Below are 8,579 nucleotides of genomic sequence, written 5' to 3' on the forward strand. Positions count from 1 at the left end.
ACAAGCGCACAGTGAAAGATCAGATTGCAGTCGAGTGCTGCGGAGCATGTTACAGAGGGTTCAAATCTGAATGGTTGGGGGTGGGGCAGTGGTTCTTCTAGATCCCTTGGAAGGGAAGTCTGGTAGCAATGGCCGTCGTATTTGAAAGGGCTTATTATGTCAAGAAGGTTCCAGCCAAGTTTGGTCTCGGGAAAAACTGTCCAGGCCAAGGAGGGGCCAAGGCAAAGGGCTTCCTGTGGGAAAGAACTTGTGATCAAGAGAGAGAAGAGCAGCATGGCCGTGACCTGGATGGTTGGAGTGTCTGCTCACAGGGAGGTTGGGGAGGCACTCAGGGGACAGACAGCTCAGTAGGTCTGGGTGTCCTGGTGAGGAATTTGAATGTGACTATAAATGTTCTGGGAGGACATTGGAGGATTTTAAACAGGCTATTATGATGCATATTTTCAAGATACTATGTGGTGTGAAGGCAATATGGGCATTTCAGTTAGTATCAGGAATACAGTAAGACTTTTGCTCTCTTATTTATGAAATTAAAATATTTTGTCAGCTGTTTATGCATGCATAGGATGTATTTAAATTTTTAATTCAGTGTATGTCTCAGGGATATTTTACCTTTTTACTTATTTTATTGCCCTTTATCTTTCCTTCTCTGTTTTTATCTTGAGAAAATTAGAAAAAAATTACAGAAAATAATATCTAAATATTTAACCTAAGAATTGACATTATAATATATTGACATACTCACTTATAGTTCTTGTTTTTAATAAAATAAGGAAATACTATGCATAAAAGTAAAGTCCATTTTCTTCTTCATTCCTCCCCTATTTTCTTTCTATGAAGTTAAGTGTGTCATAAACTTTGTGTGTAACCTTCTAGGTCTTTGCTGAATTTTGACTCTTTACACAAACATGTATTTTTATTCTTTGGTGATTTTTGCATTAAAATGCTTCTATTTATTTATTTCCTTTAAAAAGAAGGAATTTTTTTATCATTGTTCTATTTCAGTTGTCTCAATTTTCTCCCATTGCTCTTCCCTGCCTCCCCACCCGCCACTCCCACAGTCAGTCCCCACCCTGTTGTCCTTGTCCACCCCTGGCTAGTGTGGCTCAGTGGATGGAGCACTGACCTATGAACCAAAAGGTCACTGGATCAATTCCCAGTCAGGGCACAGGTCCCCAGTTGGGGGTATACAAGAGGCAACCAATTGGTGTATCTCAGACACATATATGTTTCTCTCCTGCTCTTTTTCTCTTCCTTCACCCCATCTCTCTAAAAATAAGTAAATAAATCTTTAAAAAATAAAAATGGTATCTTTTATATATGCATCGTTTAAATACCATTACATTTATATAACAGTTATAATAAATGCAAAGAAAAAGATTGCCTAGGCCAATAGGTAACCGGGGCAACCAGTTGAGAGTTGATTGTGGACATTCAGATGAGCCAAGATGGTGGCTTGGCCGAGGCAAGTGGCGATGGAAGAAGAAGGAAGTAGACAGATACTTTGTGGGGAGGGGGTGGTGAAGAGGAAGCTTTATCTGGTGCAGAACAGCTCAACTGTGCTGCAGCATGACTGTGAGAACAGCATGGCTGTGAGGCAGCCCGGGGGCCAGTATGTCGATCTGCGGCCTGTTTTAGAGGGGGTGTTGATAGGTTTTGCTGATGGATTGGATGTGAGAAAAGAAGGGAAAAGACACAAAATAATTTCTACGGGTTTGTGGCTTTAGCAGTTGAGTGAATGGTATTGATTAGAATAGAGAAGACTAGATTCACAGAGAGAAGAATCAAGAGGTGAACATTGGCCATGGAAAGTTTGAGATACCTATTACACAGCAAGTGGGAATTCAGATTTTCCATAGGGTTAACGAGGCCGGAGTTCAGAAAGGAGGTTAGGTCTAGAGATATGAACATGGGAGTGATGAGCAAAATGAATCCTACATAAAGCTTCGAGATTGCCTAGGGAAAGACTGTAGAGAAAAATAACGAGGACTGAACTGTAGGGTACTCCAAAATGTGGAGATCAGAGAGTGAAACCAAGACAGAAGGCTGAACAGAACTAGCCCATACATTAGAGGGGAACAGGACAGTGTGAGGTCCTAGAAGCCAAGAGAGGAGAAAGGGCTGGCCGAGGTATGAAATCAAGTCAGTGACTCCATATAGCTCGTTTACTTTTGATTCCCACTATGACCATGTGCAATAGGCAGCAACAGAATTATTTTCATGTTGGAGATAAAGATTGTCTTTGAGAGACTGAAATGACTTCTCAAATGACTGGCTAATCAGGGCCCTTCAAAGAGTGGGGCTCCTGACCCCTGTGCCTTGAGGCAGAAGAGGCAGCTGCCCTGTCTTTTTCTACTGGGTTACATCATAATAATGTCCTGCAGCCTGTGGTATACTTAATACTCTTTGCTTGTACAAAAAAAAAAAAAGAATGCCGAGGATTTATAAGCTCGTGACCAATTTTTGTGGTTTTCCTGCTTACCTTGAAGTTTGTTGTAAGGATGTCAATGATCACTCCACCCTGCCCTAAATGCCCCTGCCTGGAGCCAGCCTGGCTTGCTTTCTCTTATCTTTAAACTTTGTTGGATACTTCATAATTTATACCTAAATTCCAAATATGTGACAGGTACTTGAATTCTCCATAGATGATGCTAAGTATTTATTAATAAAGTTCTTTTTCTGTTATTGTTGTTCAAGTGCAGTTGTCTCCATTTTCATCCCACCTCAGCCCTCTGCCCCACCCACCCCCATCTCCCAGCCTTGAACCTAACCCCCTTTGGCTTTGTCCATGTGTCCTTTATACATGTTCCTTTATGGACCTTCCCCTATTTTCCCCCATTATCTCTCTCCATTCTCCTCTCTGGTTACTGTCAGTTTGTTCTTTATTTCCATGTCTCTGGTTAGCTTTTGTTTGCTTGTTTGTTTTGTTCATTAGGTTCCACTTATATGTGAGATCACATGGTATTTGTTTTTCACTGAGTGTCTTATTTCATTTAGCAAAATGCTCTCCAGTTCTATCCATGCTGTTGTGAAGGGTAGAGGCTCCTTCTTTCTTTTAGCTGTGTAGAATTCCATTGTGTAAATGTATCATAGTTTTTTTATCCACTCATTTATTGGTGGGCATTTAGGTTGCTTAGCAAAGTTCTTTAATCTTTATAGCACGTTCATCTTTGTTGACTAGTTATTAATACTGGGTCATATTAAGTGAAACAGAATTTTAACCTGGAGTTTTGGAATTTTTACTAAGGTTTTTAGGACTTGGAGTAAATATAGTGCTGAATTTTATATATTCTCCCATAGAAAGTGAACTTTAGAAGAAATAATCTCTTTATTGCTAGTTCTGGAAAAGCACTCTGGTTTAAATTTGGCTTTAATCCCTGGAAAGCCAAAGATCACTGAGATTAAGTGACCTCAAACCCGTTGTTGAAAGTGTCCTTTTTTTGGTCTTTGCTTACTTTAAGGAGCTCTCAGCTACTGAGAAGCAATACAGAAAAAAAATTTAAACAATGAAAATCACATCAAGTAAGGCACTAGGGGAAAAAAAACACATTTGCAAGGTATGGAGGTTGAGTTTACACACACATGATTTGCTTGATTTGGTAGTGTATGACGAAATTAAAAACATTTGTTCTAAGTGTAAACCTCAGCCAGAGTTCATAAGAGAACTCAGTGGACCGGGATTGCTTTTTAATGAAACATTTTAGGATACTAATGTGGATGTTTAGTTCACAATAATTAATTCTTTCCATAAGAAAATGCCACTTCTTTGTCCTCTTGTTACTTAAACATCTCCTTGATTTTCGGCCTATTGTAGAAGGTTGCCAGATTATAATATTAAAGGAAAAAGACACATTAAAATTGTAAAGTATTTAGAGGCCTACTTACTCCTTCTGTGGGAAAATATGTATTCTATTATAAGGAGAGCAAGAGAGCAAGGAGACTCATGTGTTTGGAGTCCTATTATGCGACAGACCATATGAGGAGTTTCTATGTGCATTACTTTGACTTTTGGCTTAGGTATAATATATCATTTCTGAAGACAAAGGGACAGAGAACAGTTAACCAGCTGGGCCCGGATCCTACAGCTAGCTACATCAGAGCCCATGTATAAAGAAGAAGGGCACACGGTGCAGTATGAAGACCTTGTGTCAGAGAAATATACACTTGAAATCAATGCTACCCCAATACATGTAATAAAATATATTAAAAAAACAAAAGAAAAATAAAGGATCAATTTTAAAAAATAAACAAGGTGATCTGTGTGAGTCTGTCAAATAGGACCTCAAAGGGAGGTGTGGGTGGGGGAGGAAGTTCTTATTCCTGGGGGTTGGGACTTCAACACATAAATTTCTTGGGGACACAATTCAATCCACAACAGCCAGACATCTTTGGCTAATTAACTGATTAATTTGTTGACTCCTCACACCAGACCAGATACTGCCAGGAATGAAAGCAGCCAGGTAGCCAGCCCCTTTCTCTCTATGGGGGAAGACAGGTGGTAAACAAACAACCACTATAACGTGTGAAGAGGGGCGTGACTAGAGAAGTACAAGGAGCAGCAAGGATGACTGCCAGTTGGCCCCAGGAGCAACGGCAGGGGAAAGTGTTTCCAGAACTCTCCCCCGGACAAAGCCCTAGGGCAGAAGAGCATGGGCCATTCCTTTCACTGAGGTTTCATGCTCTCTCTTTCAAACCACATATGCATTTTATACACTATTCTGCTCACATTCATGTTGGCTTAGACATATAATTAATGCTTGAAATCCTTTATCACCAGGAAAGCAGGCCGGTCAAAATGGTGCATCTCCTGATGCCCATTTTACCTGAGTTGGGAAACCTGGCTCTCATCGATCTAGCTTCTACCCCTGGGGTAACACAAGGCACTGGAGAGACGCCTTGGTTTAGACTAGTATCTCAGGGCAGTCCCAGGGCAGTCTCAGTGAAACTTGTGTTGGGGTTGACAGCTGTTTTAAAACCTGCCGGTATGTAGGAATCCTATGTATGGACAGTTCTATAATATTATTTAATGATCCTTTTATGGAGATCCCTGGGGAAGATATTTTCTCTGAAGACTTGAACCGGAAAGAGCTTTACTCTTCCATAGTACACTTTGACTCTTCAACTGACCAGTTTTCTTCTTTGCCTTGGCTGCTAGGAAGCTGAAAACTGAATTACCATTTTGTCTTCAATATTTGTGACTTTTCCTGTTTAGAGTCTATCTAGTAATTTTCCCATATTGTCATATTACGATTTTACCTTTACTATCCCTTGACCTTTATTTTTATACATAATATGACACCATGTATTATTATCTGGTATATATTATTATATATGCCATAAGATAATACTATTATGATATTGTTATGTCATATAATAATATCATAATATTATATATGATATCTGGTATCACTTTTTAATGCATTCTAAATTCGGTGGACATTACTCTCTTTAGCTCCCATAGCCATTTCTCTCTCCATTCTTTGTAAACTATCCCAGTGTCCCTGTACTGATGCCCCCCTTACCACCACAGCTCAGCAAGGATCGCTCCACCCTCAGCTCCAGAGGTGGATGTGAGCCATGTCCTCTGATAAACCCTTCAATATTGGGACAGTGGTTCAGGATCCAGGCCTAAGACACAGTCAGTGTCTGGCAGGTCCCTGGACTCAGGGGCTGACTCATGAATGGGCACAGGGCCCAGCTCAGGCCAGAGAGACAAGAGAGAAAGTTTCTTAGAACTCTAAGTCAGATATTTTCTGTCCCCAAGTAGGAAACCACGGGACGTTGGAGGGAAATAAATACCCAGAGGAAGTGATGGTCACAAAACTACAGAGAAACGGAGCTAGAGTTTCTGGGTTAGTAAATTCTGAAATCTAACTGGTCTCTAATCTACATCTTACCTTAGCCCAGTACATTCCCTTATTATTTCAGCCGGTCTGGATTGCTTGTCTCATTTGAACAACCAACTTCAAGTTCTTTTGAGAGCAAGGCAGAGCCCAAGTAAACAAAACAAGACTAACAAGTGAAAGCCCATGTCAACAAGAGGAGTCATTCATGGTTGGATCCCAGCCCACTTCTCCAACCTTTTCTGCTTTGTGTGTACTTCTCTTTCAGCCCTGTCCTGGCTCCAGAGGGACTGGCTGTTCTCTGGATGCATTGTGCCTTCTTGATTGTGCAGCTGTTGCCGCAATGTCTTGTCCCTGAACATTAACAGGAGTCAACACTTCCGAAAGAAGCCAGACCTGAGTTTGATTGTTTTCCATGCTGCCTGTGTATCTTGTACATCATCTCACCATTACTGCAGCCATGGAATAGCTTTGTAGCTGCATACGTGCCTCCATTGGGCAGGAAGCCCCTCGAGGGCAGGCACAGGGTTTCTTCACCTAGTGTAGTGCCTGGCAAATAGTAGTCACTCAATCTATTTGTAGTGTGTTGTTTTTCAAAGTAAGCAACTGAAAATTGAGAAGCTAAGATGCATTGGGTTCTTAGTGATAGAAGAGATTTAATCCCTCATACTGAAGTGTAAAAAGAAAGAAAAAACTCAGAAAATTTGGGTAGGATTCTACAATTTGAGTTTTGGGGACCAGGAAGTTTCTTAGTTTAACCTTCTTATTTTGCAAATAAGGAATCTGATTCCCAGAATGATGGAGTGACATGCTCAAGGCTACGTAGCTTTTTAGACTCGGGGCCAGGAAGAGAACCGGGTCTCCTTCCCAGGCTGCTGCTCATCCAGGGGCTTTCAGCCGTGCTGTGAGCTCCCAACCCCCTCTGTGACCTTGATTTTAGTCACCTAAACCTGGCCAAGTCTTTGTTTTTCCATTGCAAGAATGGACTTATTCTCACTGGCTTATTAAGTAGAATCAAATGATATAAACACTTGAAGGGGCTTTGAGAATTCCAAATGCACCATTGAAATATGAGGTTTCATCATAGGATGGTTCTCAACCCTGGGAATTATGCAGAAAACGTCCATCATTCCCTTCAGTGACAGGAAGCATTTTAGAGTCCTGCAACTTGGCAGGTCTACAAAGAGTAAAATTTAAGACATTACAGAGAGCATCTTTTTTCCATTTGTCTTAACAGGCATCGTTTCATTTTAACAATCTGTGACCAAATGTCTAGCTAATAAGAGGAGCAGGGTGGATGCATGTGGTAAACAGAAACAGTCGATCCTGCAGGCTTTTCCCGAAACCCTCTGCTGCCAATCCTTCCTTCCGCAGAGTGGGGCAGCGGGGGTCGGCCCTGCTGGGCGGGCTCAGGTGGAATCTGCCAGCCGTGGGGGTTTGTGAAGAGAGCTGGAGTCAGTTTGGTTGTTTGTTCAGTGCTGCTGGGTCTGCCCAGTTTATCAACAAGAAACTTTGTTAAAAAATAAATAAAAGGCTGAGCATGAACTATTTTGAGGCTTGTTAGGCTTTGAACATGAAGTGAAAGGCAAGCTGAACCAGTTGTTTTCTGCTCTTCCCACTACCTCATTTGCTTTAAAAATGTTTATTTAGAGAGTTTAAGCAGCTTTCATTTATTATCAAAAACTACTGTGTGCTAGATACTCAGGTGCTGGGGACACAGAGGAGAACGAGGCCCATGGTGTTCCTCCCACCAACAGCCTTGGTCTCTTGTGAGGAAGAGACGAACAGACAATGAAATGTTTAAGATAATTACCAGACCCCTGTGGGAGAAAATAAGGGGGTACCTCAGTTTTATAGTGGATTGAATGGACTATGAGAGTGTACCTCTAGGCCAGTTTTTAAGTCCTTGCGATTTGATCCCAACTCTCCGTTTCTGAACTTTCACGGTGCCTGGCTTGTCCTGCTCTCGTCGCATGAAACAGCAAGGACAACAACATCACTGTCACGTAACACGTGCCTGTGTGATAGGTCCTGAAGTAGCATCTTGCACAAATACTCGTATTTAGTCTCATGGTTCAAATAACTCCAGTTTCAGTCAGGAAACAGAATCCAATGTAAAGCTTTCATAACTCCATGGCTGATTCTCCATACAGTTTTCTTTTCTGCCCATCTAAATTATTACTGCCAATCTTTTCAGTGAGATTTTTCCTATTATGGCATATTTTGTAGATGGATGATGATGACGACGATGATGATAGTTTACATTTATTTGGTGCTTGCTGTTTTGCTGGATGTAGTGCTCAACTCTTCGTGAAGCCGTGTCCTCATTTGAATGGCTCAGTAAGTTCTGAGGTCGGTCTGGTTATTCCCCACGCGTGACACATGAGGAAACGGAGGTCCAAAGTGGCTAAGGTTTTCTAATGGACACACAACTGCTAAGTGAGAGACCGGGGATGAAGTCTGCGCCCTTCCAGCTCTTGAGCTTGGAAATTAAGTGCTACGCTACTGCGGTGCCTTTTCCGGAGCAGGCAGGAAGTCTCCGCCATGGGCAGGTTGTTCCTGATGTCTGCTCGAAGACCGCTGTGTAGCACCCTGCCTAGAAGACTCTGGTTTCCTCCCTTGGCTAAACCTGTTGTTTCTTTAAAATACACAGTAGGTTTCTGGTTAATCATAATACGTTGCTGACAACAGATGTATCTCTTCTGCCTCCCCAAACCCTTGAAACGGTGGCAGAAG

This window comes from Sturnira hondurensis, unplaced genomic scaffold, assembly GCF_014824575.4.
Source record: "Sturnira hondurensis isolate 20B ecotype Veracruz unplaced genomic scaffold, ASM1482457v3 Scaffold0000780, whole genome shotgun sequence".
Lineage (NCBI taxonomy): Eukaryota > Metazoa > Chordata > Mammalia > Chiroptera > Phyllostomidae > Sturnira > Sturnira hondurensis.